Source organism: Panulirus ornatus, chromosome 15 (genome assembly GCF_036320965.1).
Source record: "Panulirus ornatus isolate Po-2019 chromosome 15, ASM3632096v1, whole genome shotgun sequence".
Lineage (NCBI taxonomy): Eukaryota > Metazoa > Arthropoda > Malacostraca > Decapoda > Palinuridae > Panulirus > Panulirus ornatus.
In genome coordinates, this window is record NC_092238.1 from 25,025,165 (window position 1) to 25,046,565 (window position 21,401).

Here is a 21,401-nt window from a genome sequence, read left to right on the forward strand (position 1 = left end):
ACACACATAGAACACCTTCCAGAAGATGGTACGACCCTTGAGCACGACGGTACGACCCTTGAGCACGACGGTTCGACCCTTGCTTGAGCACGACGGTATGACCCTTGAGCACGAGGGTGCTATCCTAGACTACAGATGGCCTGACCTTTGACCTGACCCTTAACGATCAAGTTAGAAATTTAAAAAAAAAAATCATCCTCGATAGTCGTATCATCGTACTCAGTGGTCGTACCGTCGTACTCAATGGTCGTACCGTTGTGCTCAATGGCACTGCAAGGTTAATGGCTCTTCATTCACACACACACGCACACGCGCACACACACACACACACACACACACACACACACACACACACACACACACACACACAAGGTCATCCTGCCCAAGGCCAAGAATTATGTTCAGGTTTTCTCTCGCTATACGACAGGAGGTCACACATTGACAATAAAAACTCTAAACAGACTAATATCTTAAACCTCCCCCTCCTATCTACCCCCCCCCCCCTCCTTGTTACCTCACCATGTCAAAGGTCATGAGAGTTCTTGCCGTCGTGTGGCGTCTCTCGTCGTCCATCTGTTAACCATGAGACCAGTTGTATGTGTGCTCGGCAGATGTTTTATTTTATGTTTTATTTGGTTGACCACTTTCCTAACTTGAATTCAGCCATCCCGAACACTATACAAGAAGGCTGATATCACAATATATATTTTCTAAATACTTACAACTTATACCTTCTTCGTTTAGTTTACGCAAAGAACTATAAACTTTTTTCCCGTTGTACGCACAGAGTTTTGCCTATTACTGACGATTATGCAAACGAAGGCTATGTTGTAGAATGTTTACATACAATCCTCCCTGACCACAGGACCAATGTGAACCACACTTGGCATGGATGGTCCTTGTGCTCTCCGTTTTCAGAACCGCACTTGTCCACCCCGATCACAACCAAGATGGCCGCTAGTGCTAAACGTAAACATTTCCTCAAACAACCACAATTTCTTTGCTTTACGACACATTTCCCTCAATAAATACCAGGAACTACATGAGAGGTGTAGATACCAGGTACTACATGAGAGGCGTAGATACCAGGTACTACATGAGAGGTGTAGATACCAGGTACTACATAAGAGGTTTAGAATATGTTTCTGTTATTTTTGTGAAATATAAAGTTTTGATTCGTGTTCTTAACTGCATATACTGAAAATGTTCGACGACAAAATATATCATCTAATAAGATGAGAACTCAAAGCCAGAGGATTTTGTAAATTTTCAATCTTTCATTCTAAAAGACACTAAGAAATGAAGAGAAAGCCTATATTCAGAAATCCATGTTCCATCAAAGATAATAATAACGAAGGTAAAGAGACTGGAGAAATTCAGGGGGAAAATTACTGTGGCTTGTGTTGAGAATGTGTGTGTGTGTGTGTGTGTGTGTGTGTGTGTGTGTGTGTGTGTGTGTGTGTGTGTGTGTGTGTGTGTGTGATCTGAGGAGAGGCTGTATGTGCTGTGTCAACTCTATGTACAGGGAAACAGCGTTAGACAGACAGGCTGAGAGATGCAGATAGATAAATACATGAATAAAGAGACATACAGAAATAAAGACCGACAGACAAGATAGATAGAAAGACAGACAGACACATATATACTCAGATAAGCAAAAACAGAAATAGATAAGAAGAGACAAAGAGACTAATGCATAGACGAATAGACAAAGAGCCAGGAGGCATATGAATGAGAGAGTCAGGTGTGAGGTACTGTGCTCAGGGCTGACAGTGTCAGGTATGAGGGCTGATGACGGCTGACTGTCGCTCACGATGTCCAGACGTGCCGCGGGGGAGAGGCTGACCACATCAACTCCCTTCCCCAGCGAAACTCCCCCAACACATACCTGACTGACTGACCACAAGGAAATTATCTTAACGCCTGCCCAGTGCTGGACCTCGTCTACACCAAGAAAAAAAGAAAAGAACTCTCCAGTAATGTTCAAATTCCCGCGCTCGCTGTGCCGAATTCTTTCGAAAGCGTGCAAGACCAGAGGAGCTTCGCTTTACACCAGCCTTCCTCTGTGTCAGCGGACGACAACTCCTCTGAAGGTGCCACGTCCGGAGTAAACAAGGTCAGCATAATGGCTATCATATACCTGGGTCAGTCTGACACGCGTCAGTATGGACAAGAGCACAGTAATCGTCTCCGCTAATCTGTGGAAACCTACGTAAGTTGTTTTGCGTCTCGTCAGCAGCCAGAGAGATGCGGATCCACACAGACTCACGCTTCTTATCTTCATCCAGTTAGTCTGGCCAACTTTAGGGACAGGTCTGATTTAAGTCTTTTTCTCTGATTATCTGTTATTCAGAACCTCAAGGAAGATGTAAGACTCGCAGGAAAACATTGGAAAATCTTTAAATCCTACAAGATCCTCCCTTCTCCCTGCACATTATGTTATGGCAACGGTGGCAAAAAATATGGCCATCGTCTTCTGTGTTAAATACCTCTAATAACGCACGATAGCATCTTCATGTGACCCTTCCCTGGGTGCTGTCAGTCTTGCCTGGGATACTGCCGGGTTCGGATATTCTTAGGTCAGATATTAATGGTATTTAAATGCGATTTCCGACTAAGAAGGAAATCCGATCACCACTCCGGAGTGACCTTGGACTAAGGAGAAAACAGAAAATCGTCTTGAATCTAATTACTTTCTAATTTTACACACATTTCTCCCTCCAACATCTCTCCCAGCATCAGGCGATAGAAAGTTCTATTTCCACTGGTGAGGGTGAGTTCAGCTCTCCCAACACCCATCAGACACAGCTTGTACGTCTGAACAACACAAAGACGGGCCGCTAACGACCAATAACAGACTCGTCCCCACCTTCGAACAACAACCCACGTCATACATGAGAAATCAGAGCAGCCCGTATCTAGTGTTGGTCTCACTGTGACTTAACACCAACGAAAGTTGCCTCATCCAACTACCATTTAAGTCCTCAAGTTTGCGAAGTTAAGATGGACTGCTTTATTACATGCTACTTGTATATATATCATGAGTTCTCCAGAACTCTACTTGTGGTGACGTTACTGAAGCAGAGACACGTCACGGACGTTACCCAGCCGTGGAAGTTGAAATACCGAGTGACGAAGAGAAAAATGGTTTCAGGAGAGCAGTTCCCACCACATCACCTGAAGACTGTAAGCTTTCCTGCTGTTGGCAAATACTGACTATGTAAGTTCTGTGGGAGGGGTTGGTGTCAGCCAGCGTGACACAACACTAGTGTCAGCCAGTGACACAATGGCTGGTGTCAGACACAGTAAACTAAACTGCAGTACACAGGATGCGGCCACGGACTGCAACCACAGGAACTCCTCTAACCAAGAACTGGTAATTTTAGGTGAGAAACCAAGAAATTCTACCCAAGAAGGATGTTCTACAGCGGGCTAACCAAGGATATGAAAATACATAATAACGCATCCCACCGAGACTTAATAGCCAAGCATTCTAACCAAACCCGGAGGTCTAAACTGTAACGCTACAGAGGCAGCACAAGGATGGGTAGTTAAGGTGTGACCATTGCTATACTCACAAGGCTCAGTCACCAATGGCTGCCCGCCAGGGAAGGTCGTCTTGGACGAGAGAGAGAGAGAGAGAGAGAGAGAGAGAGAGAGAGAGAGAGAGAGAGAGAGAGAGAATACTTAAAGGGAAGACATTCTTGTGTGAGGCAGCGACCTGTGTTATCCACCTGATTACTTGTACAAGAACTTTCGATGGTCAAGTGTTTAAGTAGCCTCAGGTGACTTACACCGGTAACTCATCTCTCTCTCTCTCTCTCTCTCTCTCTCTCTCTCTCTCTCTCTCTCTCTCTCTCTCTCTCTCTCTCCATTGCGCCTGATGTGGTTTATCAGCACACAGATGTAATACGATTATGCTATGACAATAACCTTTCCACGCAGCGGTTCCCGATCATAAACTAAGATCCTTCTTACTAACCTGCGTGACTGCGATCCTCTTGCCTGAGCCTGGCTGGATATCGACTGAGAATGCTACGAAATGCGACATGTTTATGGCCAAGAATGCCTGACTCTGGGGTCGAGGAGATCATAAAAAGCAATCTTCCGTACATCACCAATCCAGGACGCTTATAACAGTCTGCTTCGATCAACGTTTACACAGAACTCGCATAAATTACCTGGGCCACAGATGTGTCACTGAAGCCACAAAACTCTCGCTATGGCCACAGAACTTCCGAAGGTATTATCTTCTATTTCGTCGCTGTGGCCATGAGCTCCCAGCAGACTCTCGCCCCGGGCTTCTGTGTCCGTGACATTCTTCCCGTGTCCTTGGAGGTAATTAAGAGACATTCACCGTACCTACCACCAAGCGGCAATGGAATTCACACACTGTACACGACTCTCCAGCTCAGGCTTTGCGCTTTACCCTTTTAGCATTCGGTGCGATCCTTGAGCACGACGGTACGATCCTTGAGAAACGCTGTACAATCTTTGAGCACGATTGTGCGACGCCTTAGCACAAAAATGACCCTTTTAGCATGACGGTATGACGCTTGAGAACAACGTATACGACCCTTGAATACAATGGCCTTGGCCATCGTACCCGGAGATCGTATCGTCGTGCCGGGGGAGTTAAGATATCAGCTGTGCAAGGTTGGGTCAGGCCAAAGCAAGACGTGCCTCCTTCCGCATCACTAACGGTCTCTCGGGGCTGGTGGGTCAGGCATCTCGGGGCGGCTCTGGTCAGTCCTCGGTTTGGTTCCTCTAGACAACGGCAGGAGGTCGTACGATGTCTAGGATGACACCAAGTGAAAACATGAATCCCCAACGTGAGCTATGTAGTCTGGTAACACAAACCACAGGTTAAAGCCACGCTAGGAAACACCGCCAACTTTACACAGACACAATGAGTGATGCGCTTCGGCAGCGACTGTACACACCGTTATAACATGCTAATGTTAGCATGGCTGGAATAGCAGGAAAAATATCTATGAATATAAATAATGACGCAGACATCAGAGACGTAGATATACGTCTGGAGGTTGATGACACTTTCGAACGGCAGGCTGGCGCTACTGCAGGAGGCAAGACGGGCAGAAGCACACATCAGAATAGCTAAGTGGGAGGCACATCCTGCAGTAATGTAGGCGAGTGAAACTTGAGTGTGGAGGTGGTGAATGTCAAGCTCAGGGTTAGGTACTTAGATGGCTCCCCTCACACCAGCGTCCAGTACTCTACTACGGGGCATGACTCCAGGATGAGCTGCTAAGTAACACTGTATACCCGGCCGTCTGTGGCTGCAGGGATGGCTGGGCTAGAGGACTGGTTGGTTACCAGTTCGTGTGTGGCTGCAAGGATGGCTGGGCTAGAGGACTGGTTGGTTACCCGTTCGTGTGTGGCTGCAGGGATGGCTGGGCTAGAGGACTGGTTGGCTACAGGTTGGTGTGTGGCTGAGGGATGGCTGGGCTTGAGGACTGGCTACCCGCCCGTGTCCTCTGGCACGTCGGCAAGATTACCACAGCTCTTACAACACGATGTAATCTGCAACGTGCACCAGGGTACGGAGGTCATGTTCCCGCTGCAGTAGAGGGACGGACTGACAACGCTGTCCTCCTGTTTACATAACCACAGCCTTGGACGTCTACTGGTCTATCTCATGATCGCACTTACGCTTTAGATATACAAAAACAACAAAGAACAACAGTAATAATAATCAACGATTCGCTACAGGTAATCACGGCAAAGGCTGAAAATGTATCAATAAACAAAATCTATATCCAGCGGTGCAATAAATAAGGGAGATAAGCAGACAGTCTTTCCACACAAGTTAAGGTGACACAGTGGCCGGTCTGGGTGGGTTTTTATAGTGGTGGTACAGGTGGGATGGACTCGGTCAGGTTATGGTGCCGAACTGCAACTTGTGGACAAGGAAGCTCAGGTGCAAGGTGGTGATGGGTGCAGTGTCTTCCTCAGGAGCTGGTGGAGAAGGTGCAGAGGATGACTGGAGGAGTTGGGAGGACCAACAGGTGTGCCACCTCTTGACAAGCAGTGTATGAGGGACCGAAGATGATCTTCTATGCCCTTTTCAGCTACTTTTCTACTACCATCATCTGCTGGGGAGGCAGGGGAAACATCGGAGACTTGGAGAACGAAAGTTATTGAGTCTCAAGTGCAGCAAGTCCAAGTGTTTTGAGACGAAGAAGAATGCAGGGACGAAGGATCTGACGATGGTACTGACGTGTTCCTTTCACCTGAGTTTACCGTCCACAGTAACACCAAGAAGCTTGGAGGACAGATTTCTTATGAAATGGCTGGATCCTAGTCGGACTGACGGGTGGAGAAGAGGCGAGACTGATGTGTTAGACTACCGTGCTGCATGGTTGGTTATGTGGGTTGAAGGCTTATCGAAAGCTAGGGTCATTAAGGCCGTCAAGGTAAAGTTATAACCAACAATCGAGAAATCTTGAACTCCTTCATCAGGTGTTGATAATTCCAAGACAATACACATCCCTACCGTGTGCATGACCCTTGACCATCCTAGGATGGTTCACAATGAAGATGATGGTAGCGGTCTGGTTCAGGAAGGCTGTGTTGGTGGGCGAGGCTGTCAGCAGAGCTGTCGTCAACGCTGACACCAACGCCACCGAGAGACTCCAGCCTTGTGAGTGCATCCTCCAGGGCATCATTCAGACGAATGTAGCAACGAGGGTTCCCATCTTTGTGATCTAAGAGACGCCACAGGTGTGGGACCGGAAAGCAAAGATGACCTCATGGAAGGCGTACATCCTGACGAGGCTCACAGAGGAAGTCTGCAGGCCACGGAGTCAGACGTCAGACGTCTTCGCATCCTCAGGGTGATGACTTCGTTCATGATCAAGACGGAGCGACTGGGTTGAAAGTGTGTGTGTGTGTGTGTGTGTGTGTGTGTGTGTGTGTGTGTGTGTGTACATCCTGAGGGCCCGCACAAATACGTATAATTACCTGTTTGTACAGTAAGGGGAGAGAGTTCTTCCCTCGTTGTGACCCATACCCAAACTTTCTACCTACGTCGAGATTCTGCTATTAGGGAGAGTTAGCGAGTAGCGCTCACCGCAGGAAAATTGCGTGGTAAGAGCACAGTCGTGTGAGATAACACGTCGAGTGTTATGTGCTGGAGAGAGAGAGAGAGAGAGAGAGAGAGAGAGAGAGAGAGAGAGAGAGATAGCGTGTGGAATGAATGCCAGCAACCTGCGGGTATGTGAGGCAAAAATAAAAGACAGCGACCTGGGCCAGGGTTGGGAACTTGACCACTGTGGTGTATTGTAGGTACTCTTGACTCCGCTAGGCTAGACTAGGCTATTAAGGCTGCCATCTACCGTATGCTAGGCTAGACAGCTAGACACACACACACACACACACACACACACACACATCCCTGGAACATCCGTGTACAGGTGATGGCCGGCCACAAGTCAATCAATGTGAGCCCCGACTACCACATCACCACACACTCTACCAATATCTACCAACCACACCTCTTGTGCTACCCTACCTTCATCCTGCTCAAGGCTGCCAACCACGCCCCCTTCCTCCATACTAGCTCCAACCTACGTCATCAACCACACCCTTACACATCCTCTGTTTTAAGAACCATTCCTTTGTCCTGATTCACTCAGTGTTACCAAATACTTTCCCCATCAAACAGCACACAAGTCAGCTACCTTTCGCCAGAGCCTGCAAGGCTGGGACGTGGCATCAGTGTCTGAAGACGCACCTGTAATGACAGAGAAGAATATCTATCAGTTTCTTGCTACTTATGAACCCTTAACTACAGCAGCTCACTACACCCCATGTGTGTGTGTGTGTGTGTGTGTGTGTGTGTGTGTGTGTGTGTGTGTAGTATCTATATGAAGTTTTTAAGAAGACAAGAGGCAGGGTATATATATATATATACATATATATATATATATATATATATATATATATATATATATATATATATATATATATATATATATATATACTAACACATACACACTATGGGTGGGACAGGTTCCATCTTCTCTCATATTCAGCAAGACTAACATTTACTTTGCTGGACACGTGTGGCATAAACTAACCCCTCGAAGCCCACCTCCCTCAGCCACACACCAAGTCCGCGTTAGGATAATTCCACGTTTATGGCCGAGAGCAAAAAACTAGTTTGAAACGCGTACATTAATGACTTAACTCTGAACTTTACGCCCTAGTGTGAGGTCCAGCAGTGGGGGGTGTGGTTGAGGGGAGGAGAGAAAGTCCACACTCCCAACCACAGTGTCTATCACCACACCACCACCCCTGCCACCAGCACACGACCACATCTCCACACTTACCACACCTACTACAACCACACTACCACATCTGCCATCACCACATCACCTGGGCAAGGTGATACACGAGTAAGGCACAGCCGCTACACACTGTACCACACTAGAGTCTGGACCTCGATGTGAATATCATCTGGCAGGACACAAGCTGTGGGAGAGACGTGGGGGTCGACATCGTCCTTAACCCGTCGCCAGAGTCCCACTTTAAACGAATAGTAAAGGAGACAAACTGTCTGCTGGCTAACGTTAAAGTGCAATAAAGAAGACGACATGGAGAGGGGAATACCCAGAAAGCTGTTTACATAGATAAAAGCTACAAACAGAATATGGTTCTCAGGTTTGGTCACCACAGTTAAAGAAGCACCAAGAAAACAGAGACAGTCCTGATGAAAGGATGAAAGATGGTGACAAAATTATGACAGATGAGTTTTATGGAAAGACTAGAGGCCTTAAACTTGGCCATCATACGAGAGGAGTAAGGGGTGACCTGATCACAACTTTTAAAGATTTTGAAACAGTCAGGCTTTCCTCCACATCAAGAGCAAAAAAAGTAATTCATTACACCGATGATGGTTCGGCAACCCTGGACTGAAGCATTAAACGTGGATGACGTAGAAGCTAACAACAACATGAGAGCCACCACGGGTGACCACCATCTGCTTGGCGTCTGCTGCTGACGTGGTCTGCCTCACAGCCCGCCCAGGTTAAGAGGCTATTGCAACAGCGAGACCCTCGCGTCCTCCGGCACCAACACTAACCTCTACTGGGCCACAGTAACGAAGTAATCCTGGAATGCACACCACGGGTACAGGCTCGAGAGAGAGAGAGCTTGGCAGTATCTACAAAACTGAAATCAATAATAACTTACTTATAATATCGAGATAACTGATGCTACTTATAATACCTACAGGACCGAACTTATGATATCTTGAGAACTTAACCTGAATATATGTATCTTATTCAGAGGTGTTACTGGACACTCAATTGCTTGTGGTTACGCCACAAGTGAAATGTAACCTCCAGGCGAAAAGTACAATCTCATCGAGGAAGTTCTCACTACAAAGAATTCCATCATTTCCCTGATACTGATTGTAGCGCTGCCTTGAAGATGTAGGAGTTCCGTGAAAAAGATCCTGGAGTTATCAAATAACAATCTTACATCAGGAGAAATAACTAATAAATACATCTCTTATTTACAAAACTGTACTTACCTCACTTATAATATCTACAGTACTGAACTTACATCTCGCTTATAATATCCATACAACTATTAGGTAAAATCTTACTTATACTCTCCAGAGAGCTAAACTTACTTGTAAACTCTTACTTACAATATATAGAAGACAGTCACTAGGGAACTCAGGATTCGGAACATATAGACTAACTCCTGAAGTCTTCAAGTTCATAAATCAGAGCCTGTGGTGCTAGCCATATTCAAGGAACAGCCCATAGACACCTGCCAGTAATTTCAAAGACAAAGACATTTCATGGACAACCCTGATGATCTGGAACCTTCCCCAGTATCGAGAGTCTTCTAAAACGACAGCTGCAGCGAGAGCCCCTGGCCTCTCCTGCCACAACTAAACCGTATCTTCCAGTCACAAAGGCTCGTATTTTTAAAAAGTATCCAGGCCGTGTGTGTGTGTGTAGGTCAGACCAAGCGATAAACACCACTCCAAGTCAACTGGGGTAGCCGCCTCTGTCTGTGCAGGTTACAGAGAAACCAATATCGCCTCATGCAAGACACGCTAACCTTCTCCTTCCATCTTTATGAAGACTCGGGATCTTGTGGCTGTCCGCAGCACATTATACAGAGTTCAAAGCAGAATCCCCAGATTCGTAAAGTAAACGTGTGTTCATGAAGCTCTGAGCCTTACTCGAGCACGTGGTTCGAAACACTCGGAACCTCAGCTCCGTGATCTCATCACACAGTATGCAATGCCAGCAAGACATAAGCAAACAGATGAAACGAGTAATTTCTCCAAGTCAAATCACAATCCAACGGTATTCAACAAACCAGAAAAGAAAGTCCGGATCGTTTAGTCGCGTCTCAGACAAAATTCCTGGAGCGCCTCATGGAAGGTGAACCGAGTCACTAGTGTCTTGAGAGGCAGAGGCAGAGGGTTCGGTACAGCTTCAACCTTGCGTTGAAGCTCGTACCGGGGCTTCAGGCGTGACCAAGGTCTGTCGTCCATGACTGTACACACATGTACGGACGGACATGCAGATGACTCACGCAGTCTCACTCATGCATCTGTCCTCACCCCCAGGGTCGCCAGCTGAGACTCTCTGATCTCCACACACTGGAGGACGGTGATGTACCACCCAACTCTTGAAAATCGACGGTATAACGAGAACTTAATTTCTTTTTACCATGCAACCGCAACCGCAGATCGGCTTCGTACAACCCAAACTACTTACAACCATACATCAGCTTCATGCTACACAAACCACTTACAGCAACATAAGAACTACAAACATCCCAAACATACAAGAGCTTCTAGAATACGGCCACTTACAACCATGAAACAACAATAATGTCAAATGCCACTCTCTTCTCACAGAACAGGTTTGTTCTTATGTCACGACTCGGCCGGGTCCCCTCCCGCCCTGCCTCGTGTGTGAAACAGATAGACTGTGTGTGAGAGAGAGAGAGAAGAGGAGGGAAGAGGCGAGTCTGTGTGCGATAAGTCCACAAGACACCATCAAGAACTACGTTATTCAAACAGGAAAGTGAAGCGAGCCGTGAGAGGCGGTGGATCCTCCCGACCCACCTACAATATGTACTTGCCGGATCAACTCCGCTACATTACCCGCCCACAGTGTAAGACCCACACCAGGCTACACCCTGGGACGTGGGAAACACCTCATCCGTGTTCCAACAACCGCTACACACACCGCGAACACCCGCTACACACACCATGTACACCGTGAACACCCGCTACACACACCATGTACACCGTGAACACCCGAGAGACGTGCAAATATAAGGGTGGTCAGGTTGATGACCATGTTCACACTGTTCCAGTCAGGACTGGAAGAAGAGAAAAGAAAACGGAGACCACAGCTCGGAGTCAATGAGCGCGCGCGCACACACACACACACACACTGGGTCTCATCATGCATTACCCCCTCGAGCATCTGTGTCTGCCCTTGAGGACGACAGCTGGACCTTGAAGGCCGACCTCCCGACTGCCTCCTAAAGTGTTATGAGGAACTGAGAAGAGTAATGGGGAACCACACCAAGAACATACGGTCAGAACCTAGCGGGAATAAATGGAACGAAGAGGAATGGATAAGGAATGAACCAAGAGTGGTGCAGAAGAGAGAGAGAGAGAGAGAGAGAGAGAGAGAGAGAGAGAGAGAGAGAGAGAGAGAGAGAGAGAGAGAGAGAGAGAGAGAGAGAGATTGGAGTGAAATGGATGTAGGATGATATAAGCTCTCCACGTACACTTAGATTAGTTCAAGTAGCGTTGAACTGTGTGCAGATGAAGAATTTCAGAATCAAACTTTGATACATCTTGCGGAGTGAGATTGATTAATGTTAAGCCAAAGGAAGTTTAGTAGGTTGAGCTTTTCACTAGTTTTAAACCTTGTCAACACATACGTTGATATCTAAGCCTGGTACGTATAGTGCAGTTGGTTGGATTGATTCTAAACCATGTAATGCATGATGCAGGTGGTTTGATCAGTGTTCAACCTTGGTATGTATAGTGAATATGGTTCATTTGGTGTTAAACCTTGGCACATATAGCGGAAAAGGAGGTTCATTGTCATTAAACCTTGCCACGCATATTGAAGATGGTTTTATAGGTGTTAAGCCTTGGCACGTATGGTGAAGGGGGTTTGATAGGTGCTATAAACCTGCCCTTCACTCCCAGTAGACCGGTAAGGCTCAAGGTCCTCGAGGGGTGGCTGTCTGTTACGTGATCTGGGGGTCTGGTGGGGACAGTCCCTCTCTCTCTCTCTCTCTCTCTCTCTCTCTCTCTCTCTCTCTCTCTCTCTCTCTCTCTCTCTCTCTCTCTCTCTCTCTCTCTCTCTCTCTCTCTCTCTCTCTCTCTCTGCACACTCCTCGGCTGTGTACATACCGTGAACACTAAACTCCAATCGGAACTTTACACTGCGTGGCAGAGACCGAAACTACCAATGAAAACCCACTGTGTGTGTGTGTGTGTGTGTGTGAGAGAGAGAGAGAGAGAGAGAGAGAGAGAGAGAGAGAGAGAGAGAGAGAGAGAGAGAGAGAGAGAGAGAGAATGATGGATGACCTTGATTGCTTCAGTGAAATCTACCAATATGATCGTGAGGGAAATGCTATACGTGAGAGAGAGTCTGTTCTACACCGCAGAAAACTATAGCGTCAGCTATAAAGAAGAAAACCATACACTTAACTATACAATAGAGAGCTACACAGTTAGCTATACAGTAGAGAACTATACAGTCGAGAACTATATACCTAACTGTATCAGGAGCCTGATTCATTCCTTCATTAACTAGGGCTGAGTCAGATGAAGGTGTGTTGCGAGAGAGTCTGGGGCTGGCTGGCATGAGGTACGACCTAAAGCTTCAGCTCGACAGCACGACCATTCAGCACGACCCCAAGGGTAGTACCGTCGTGCTCAAGGGTCGTACACTCGTGTTTACGGGATTCATTCGGCTACTGCTGCTGTCGTACTGGTGTTCCACAGTAAAGTGTACCTACTACAGCGCCTACAGCAGCCTACGTTACTACTACTACAACCACTAACTACTACTACAGCTACTGCTGTTACTACAACTACTACTAATACTTCCAGAGGTATTATAACAGTTACAGTTGGCTGTTATTACTATCATTATGACTAAATAGTATTACTTCCATTCCCACGACCATTTTCACAACCACTGCTGTCTGACGTTGTAACAAGCACAGCTGCTGCTGCTGTTAACTACCACCATCATGACCACAACCACCATTATGATCACAACCACCATCATGACCACAACCACCATCATGATCACAACCACCACCTCCATCATCGCTGCTATCTTTACTAATCTTACCACTAACACAATTTGGTAAGGTCCTCAAGGTTCATACCACTCTCTTACAGTTACCTGTGCTGCTCACAACTTAACCAGTTCAGCCTTCACACTTAATGATGTTCAGAACACAATAACACATTTCTCTCTCTCTCTCTCTCTCTCTCTCTCTCTCTCTCTCTCTCTCTCTCTCTCTGCGGTGAGCGTTACGCACCAGCCCTAATGTTGGCAAAATTTCGCGTACTTCCCTCTCTTCTCTTCTCGTCATCCAATACACACAAGCGTCCTACCGTACACACGATATGATTAACTACATTCATAGAATTAACAGAAAAAAATATTGAGTTTACAATGTAAAGTAAAAAAAAAAAAAAATCATATTGTAATAGCAATAAGTGGCAAAAGGACGCCTGCAAAATGAAGTTTTAGAAAAGAAAAAAAAGTTACCAGCTGTTGTTATTGGGAAACAGCGTCGGTACAGTTCCTGAATTTTCACCTGAGATTTTTAGACATTACCGCCATCATGTGGGTTACTGCAACATACGTCGTCACGGTCACGTAGCCTACCTCAGCAAGGGACGGTCACTCCTACACAGATAATGGCGCGTTTTATGACGTTTACAGTTAAAGGTATTGTAGAGGATTTTCATTGGAGCGCATTTCATCAAAACATTTATAAAATAAGTATGAAGTTTTATTTTCATATCACTGAAGTTGTTACTCATTCAATGGTTGAAAATAGCCAGCAGTTATCAATATTGTCAATAAATACATTATTTATTCATCAACATGTTTTTTTCTTCTCCATTAGATATGAGAGCGACTTCCTGTGGATGTGATGAACTGGTAGCAGCTCAGCGCCACCACCGTGTCACCACACGCCAAGGATATCCAACAACTTCGGAATATTTCGAAACCATTTTATAACTTCACTTTCCTTGTTTTATTTTCGTGAGTAATGTTGTGTGTATGACGGACCGACCCATGGGAACCATTCTGAATTAATTATCAAGACCCACAAGGACACAGGTTCCCACAATGAAGGCTTTATAACCGCCTCAAGTTAATGTGTTCATTACAATAGACAGTTGGCCGGTGGGAACATGATTGTAATGGTACTGAAGCAAGAAAGGTTATGCCCTTATAAACGTAAAACAATAATCAGTATTTTTTTTCCTTTTCCAGTGTCCTTAGCCAAGAGTGTTACTTCCTTGATGTCCACAGTCCAGGAAAAAACTGAATGTTTCTCAATCTACGAAGTCTTGTAGTGGAGGAGTAACAGCCATTTGTCTCACGAAGCCTAAAATGTCATAGTTTACGACAGTTCATAGCACATGCCCGCCTATGGACTCAAGGCCTTTAATGTATTCTGAAGATTTCAATAGGTTGGCAAATACTCTGAGCTCAAGTCATTGAGAATTGACCGTGCAAAGTACATGAAGATCCGGCTGCTCGACATGGAATATATTGCCGATACGTCGACAATATACAAGACATCTATTCCCCAGAAAACATTAAAACTTAACACTGAGAACTGGACAACCCATAAAATGTATGTAAACAGAATAAACTCTATTTTATTCACTATTTTGATTCCATGATCGTATCTATTTGCCAGTAATTTTGACTGTCTTTGCCTTGCAGTCATGTTTGGATAGTTCATATGCTGGATCACCAGGAGATTGCCCCTCTCCCTCTCCAGATCATGAAAGCACAACATTGAACTGTGGTGTGACGTCAGGAATGAGGTCATTCTGTTTATCCAATTCTCAGTGTTGAGTTTTAATGTTCTCTGTGGGATAGACGTCTCCTCCCTGGTTCTCTGCAGATTCTTCTTTGCTGACATCATACCTAGTCGACCATATAGACCGTGCAGTGATGCACGCTTTCATAGCAGATAAATGTGCTATTATGACCTCTAATAGTGCATCTTTCTGTTCCTTAACCAAGATCATATCAAAGAGCTTTTGTAAATCAACCTATCCACAAATTTTTCAACATCAATTTACAGTTTACTCTCCTACATATGAATATCTCCCACTATCTCTTTCTAAATCACACTCATCTCCCAATATCATTTTTCAGAACATTACAATTCAACCCAGCTATAACGTAAATACAGTGAGCATACCCACACTCCTCTGCCTTTCCTGGAAACCCCACACAATGACCATTAAAATATCTGCTTTCCAAAACCTGTAGTGTTGCACACATGCCTAAATCGTTTACTTGTGTGCGTTTGTTACAAAACTACATAACTCCTTCTAAATGACGTCAATATATGCACATAGTTGGCATGGCTCCTCTTCCACCTCCCTACTCGCCAGAGTGGAATCAAAAGCCTACCAATTTCTAAATTCAACTCTATTCAACTATCTTATTCCATCCGGTGTGAAGTTGTTGCCCTCCCTTTGTCCTACAGGTATAATTTCGGCCACTGCTCTCGTGAGGTGTCTGCCGGAGTCCCAGACACCAAGGTCTGGACCTGCGGCAAGCAAGTGGCTGCTTTTTCCCAGAGTTTGTGCGTCCAGAACAGACACATGAGGAGGGACGGCCCATTATATATCCTTTCCTCGCTGAGCGAAGCCATTAAATTCTCTTTCTTCTTTCGTCCTTCCCTCTTCCTATAACCTTTCCTGCGCTACGGTCAGGTTTACGTACAACAAAGGAGCTTTGATTGATTTCTTCTGCATTTTTTTGCTCATACTATCTAATTCCCGTTTTATAAGAGATGGTGAAAACTAAAGTATGTTTTCACTTTTAATGTCAATTACTATATGTATATAAGAATTCATTCTTTCTCTTTTAAGTCGTGATGCAAACTGGAAAAACAAGTTTACACAAAAGTATTCATCCACTGCAGGAACGTAACAACAGACGTACAATAAAAATGTACTCTTGTGATGTCTTACTATAAGAACGAACACCATCATGCGGTCATACCATACCATGTATATAGATTTCTCCCTCAATCTGTGATTACATACATCACTACAAAGCAAATACCTTTTCCAAGAGCCACTATGTTCACATCCGCTTAGAGGTCATACCGCTCACGTTGCCCCGGCACGGGTGGGAAGAGACCGTGCCAGCTGGGCCTCCGCGACCAGAAAACCAAACCTCTGGACAACTTGCTGCTAGGCTACACCCTCGCCTGCCGTGTGGGTTATGCCTCCGGTGGCCACCGTCAATGTCTGCTGCTGACAGAACTGGTCACCGTCACAGGGTCCAGCCCACCGTCAAAGCTCATCACTGTCAGTGCTGCATTCAGTCACCGTCAAAGCTTAAAACTGTCATTCACATATGGTACACACCATCATGTTCTGAGAGGGATCATCTCATCACTACATTCACGTTTATATGGTACTGACCTCTGCACGACGGTACGACCTTTGAGCAGGACGGTATGACCCATGAGCACGACTGTATATATATATATATATATATATATATATATATATATATATATATATATATATATATATATATATATATATATATATATAAAACCCTTTGGTATGTTGACCTGGCCTCTCATCTGCCTTTAAAAGGCTCAGGTCAAAGGTTAACGCTACCATACCCCTTAAGTGGTATGGACGTTGCCACGGGTCATACGTAATGTTCGAAGGCATGACAAGGGCATGACATGACACAAGGTGGGCGTGCCACACCCCGACGAGAACGGGACGACGGCGCAGTGTGGACCGTGACTGCGCAGCCATCGCCCCACAAGGACACACAACCCTTGCCTTGTCATCCATGATTACTGCCAATTACCTCTTGGCCTCCAGGCTCACTGAAGTGCTTCATCACCCAGAGAGAGAGAGAGAGAGAGAGAGAGAGAGAGAGAGAGAGAGAGAGAGAGAGAGAGAGAGAGAGAGAGAGAGAGAGAGAGAGAGGACTACACATGCAGGAGCTTCCCTGTGAAATTCGCCATCACTCGGCATTATGGACCTGCCCTTTAAGTTAGGCCTCCACCTGAGCGTTAAGGTCACCACTTCAGCATTCGGGTCACTGCTTAAGTGTTCAGGTCATCAATGGAGTGTTAGCATTCATCATGCAAAATATTCAACATGCTACGTCACGACTACATTATCAAATACGCTTTATGATCAATATGACGCTGTGGGAAATACTATCTTGCGTCTCCCCAACGAGGAAAACCAAATCAATAGATACACAACCTCGTAAAATTCATACATAAAATTGTAAACTAATGTTGTCCTTACTGTAGTATTCTGTGGATGTACACATTATCATGCTGTTTCTCTCTTGCTCTTCCTCGATTATATAAATATTCTTGACTATCTATACAGTTCATTTTTATTCTCAATATATCATAACCAAAAAGTTTACAAGACTTTAACAGAATAACGCACTTATAAGTGTTGTTATTAGCATCATACGGCCACCAACATGAAATCAACATCAACAATCCAGAGGCTTTTATTAACTTACGTGTTCACATGTGATGACCACTATCGGGCTGTCAATATATCACTGTTAGTTGACTTTGTTGACACCTTAAACGAAAGCTTTACCGCTAAATCACACTTTCTTTTTTCATTTAAGAAACCCATGGCAAGGGACACACTGTACCCTACTACTGGTCATCTCAGATAAAAGGAAAAAATACATAAAGTGGAAATGAATAAAAATGAAATTAACCTTAGCTCCCTAGTGCTAGTAGACACGATTCTTGGATGAAAAAGAGACGAAAGAAAGAACATAACTTCACAGATTCACTGTTCAAGGAAAAGAGAAGGGACGAAACGGTCAACCCTCGTGTGGATGTATCTACAAAGATAAACTAAAGGAAGCAACAGCGTCGTATGCCGAGGGTTCTGGACTAGCACATCAAGGTTGTCTGTGGACATTGGCCTAACCGCACATCAAAACTTAATAACAACAATAATAACGTTTATAACTCGTAAATACCAAATAAATCTTTGTTCCTCGAAGAAAATATCATCCTTTATATATATATATATATATATATATATATATATATATATATATATATATATATATATATATATATACACGCAGAGGTTAACGGAGTTTCCTGTACCCAATCGTTGGCTGTCAAGAAATGACCGACAACAATGAAACATTCTCCGTCTAAATGTTTTATAATAGACCCAGTTCTACATATTCACGCTTCGTTGCTCGAAATTCTAGCTTACGAATAAAATGCTAAAACAAAAAAAAAACTTCTGATTCTTTCTAATCAAGAGTACTTTTATCGTATAAAACACGAAAACAAGCGTTAGTATGTGTGCAGTAAGGCTTGCCATGTTTTACTTACATAACATCGTTTATATTATCATAACTCACATACCAACCACACCAGTTCTATTCTCACCACACACTGTTTGTGAGAAACTTGTGCTGTATTTTGCTTATTTCCACATCTTCTTATGTACTGGACTGACACCAGCTTTATGCTGTGGATTCCACGACTGACCCTGTAACATCTTGGGGCTGACACAAGTAGGTTATCAAGTGAACTAGGCGGCTGACGGTAGCAAGCGTAGCAACGGGAAAATCCCCAAGACATTGCTGTAAAGTATTATAGAGTTCAGTCTTTAAGGCATGAGGAAATACAAGTGGAAGGACATGTAGCTACAGTTTATAAAGTGCTCGAGAACCTGATAACCTCGATAGATCCCAGAGGCCTCAAAGCTACTAAGTCATGCTTACGTGGCTTACCTCACATGAAAGTATTTCGCACATAAGTCATTTTTGGCAGATATTCTGCGAGTCGGGTGGTAACACGACAAACAAACAAAATAAATAAAAATGAATATAAGGATAAACAAGGGGGGTAACTTAGCATTATAACGAACTTAGCCTAGTACGAACTCACTGCTGGCGAGTCGGTTGTCTGGAAGGGTGGGGGCGGCAGCAGCAGCAGGAGCTGGTGCAACCCCTGCGGTCAATGATGACAGCAAGTTGGTGCGCCAAATGACAAGCAACACGAAACAAGTTTCTGAGGCACGGTATTACAATGCTTCATAGTTCTACACCAAACCACAGGATGGAAAGCACTAGTCCAATGTTGCCTTCAACATCGACTGCAGTATGTACCAACCCCGAGACAGACCATCTGCTGGTCTCGAACCCTGCGACCTGACCACTTACTTTCAGAGTGAGAGAAGCATTTCTCTCAACTGTCTGATAATAATCTAATGCCACCTCACCCCAGGCAAGTGACATGCTTCATCAGCTTTCAACAGCGTCATGTGGAGAATTCGAACTTCCAGTTTTTTGCTCTGACATCACTTAACATCACATCGTATTACTTCAACCAGCGAAACATCTTCCTACATATATGCCTCATGTCCAGTGCACATCTCATCATCTGTACACTGTAATAATAATATCATAGCCATTATCATCATTATGTAACCCAAGACTAACGGGGTTCCTGCACCTTCAAGACTGCACTCCGCGCAGAAGCAGGATATCATGGGCTCTTTTGGTATGAGAACGTCTTCGACGACCGCGTACTCTTTACCATCCGCAGACGATGACATATTGTTGTCGAGAGTGACTTGTTGCCTGCGGGGTAACATTTCCAAGTAAAGGTCGGACACACGTACAATGTAATATATATATATATATATATATATATATATATATATATATATATATATATATATATATATATATATATATATATATATATATATATATATATATATATTCACTTACCGGTTTCTATTTTCAATCTGTATAAGGTGTCTGTTTACATGATCGTTTCAGCTACACATCTTTTCACTTTGCATAAAACCACATATAACTAACTGTCCTGTTTGTTTACAGACCACCATCACAACGTCCTCTCCATTACCATCACCGGCTGACAGTATAAATAAATATCGCAACCCCTCACAAAGCTTCCACACGTCGGAAATCTATGACATCCATAACATTATCCAACCCGGATCGTGCTGACTCAATATGACCTGAGTATAGGGTAGACCTGGCGTGTCATGCACGTCTCTATCTTACCACCTGGCCCTCAACCCGTCACACAGCCCTCCAAGTACAAGTCTAGAAACATTTGCAAACTGCGCTGCCAGACGGTCCTCCAGCTCATCAAGGCCTCGGCTCCCAATATGGCTAGAGGTCAGAGCTTGCTACTAGGTCACACCATGAATAATGAATACTACCCATGTGTCTAGGGTGGAGCCTTCAGTTGTGGCCATACTGACGGATCAGTCCGCAGCAGACACTGAAATGTCCAATACAAGATGTGTCTACTAGTAGTCCGGCCCTAATGCTACCCACAGATAATGACGACGAAGGAACTTAAATGCTCGCGGGACAAAAAGATGTTAGACCAACAAAATTCACACCGTTAGATTCTTAAATGTCCAGCACTTGCTCTATCTACAGGCCAACCTTAACATTACGTAGTGAAGATATCTGAAGGACAAACTTTAACATTACGAGCGGCCGATAAAAAGATATCGATTCATAAACAGTCACGGAGGCAGCAGAGCTGCTGTGTGAGGCTTGTGGGGCCACAGGAGCAGACTGGCCAGGTGTGGCCAGGCCCTCCTGACCCACATACCGACCTACTCTCACCCTCAGGGAGTGTGGAGAGAGTGGCTAGGCTGGGAGAGTCAGGAGGGTGGGGGGTGGGGGAGGTCTGCCAAACTACTATGGTCGCATCCCAGCCGACTGGGTTTATGTACGAGTATGTAATGACCTGTGTTGTGTGTGGGGAGGAAGCTCTAAACTCGTGAGACCCATCTCTTAAACATTCTCATATATATATATATATATATATATATATATATATATATATATATATATATATTTTTTTTTTTTTCTTTTCTTTTATTATACTTTGTCGCTGTCTCCCGCGTTTGCGAGGTAGCGCAAGGAAACAGACGAAAGAAATGGCCCAACCCCCCCCCCCATACACATGTATATACATACGTCCACACACGCAAATATACATACCTACACAGCTTTCCATGGTTTACCCCAGACGCTTCACATGCCTTGATTCAATCCACT

At 44.7% G+C, this 21,401-nt stretch overlaps 1 protein-coding gene across 3 annotated transcripts in view; it reads right to left on the minus strand.

Moving 5' to 3' along the window:
* Myo10A (Myosin 10A) overlaps positions 1–21,401 on the minus strand; it is a 230,012-nt gene that overhangs the window by 197,108 nt on the left and 11,503 nt on the right. The window contains exon 2 of one of the 3 annotated variants that reach the window (XM_071670623.1): positions 7,704–7,756. The exons of the other annotated variants lie outside the window; for them this stretch is intronic. The gene's annotated coding sequence lies outside the window, so the exon portion shown is untranslated. The remainder of the gene's footprint in view (positions 1–7,703; positions 7,757–21,401) is intronic. 3 annotated transcript variants of the gene reach the window in all.